Source organism: Erigeron canadensis, chromosome 7 (genome assembly GCF_010389155.1).
Source record: "Erigeron canadensis isolate Cc75 chromosome 7, C_canadensis_v1, whole genome shotgun sequence".
Taxonomy (NCBI): Eukaryota; Viridiplantae; Streptophyta; class Magnoliopsida; order Asterales; family Asteraceae; genus Erigeron; species Erigeron canadensis.
The window spans coordinates 38,578,993-38,579,488 of NC_057767.1; the positions used below are offsets into that span (position 1 = coordinate 38,578,993).

General features: G+C 38.7%; 1 non-coding gene across 1 annotated transcript; it reads left to right on the forward strand.

Moving 5' to 3' along the window:
- LOC122609608 lies at positions 1–213 on the forward strand. Its single transcript, XR_006325358.1, has one exon. It is a non-coding gene; the product is annotated as a small nucleolar RNA U3 (small nucleolar RNA).
- Positions 214–496: the final 283 nt, after the last annotated feature.

The window sequence follows — 496 nt, forward strand, 5'->3', positions numbered from 1 at the left end:
ACGACCTTACTTGAACAAGATCTGTTCCATAGGCTCGTACCTCTGTATCCTTGATTTCTATCAAGACAAAAACTCATGTATAGTTGATGAAATAGATACATGTAGCTAGAGTGTGATTAACTGAGCCTTATGGTCTTGACCATGGCCCAGTAGAGGATCTCTGTTTGTCTATAAATTATGTTGGTGGTGGCCGAATGTGATGATTGATTTGGGTTGGTGGTGGCCGGATGTGATTGGAGGTGGGCGGGTGTGATGATTGATTTGGATTAGTGGTGGCCAATACTGTAATGTATATGTGTGTATGTATGTGTGTATATATATATGTATATATATATAAACTACAAGATTGGTCCTATTTGTGTAAAAAGACGATTTGCCCCTCACATGAGGTGCACATAATCAAACTAACGGTTGATACTTGACGGAATCGTTAGATTGGACCATTCTTGCGAAAAATACATACGTTTGGGACCAAAAATGCAACAAATGAAAAGTT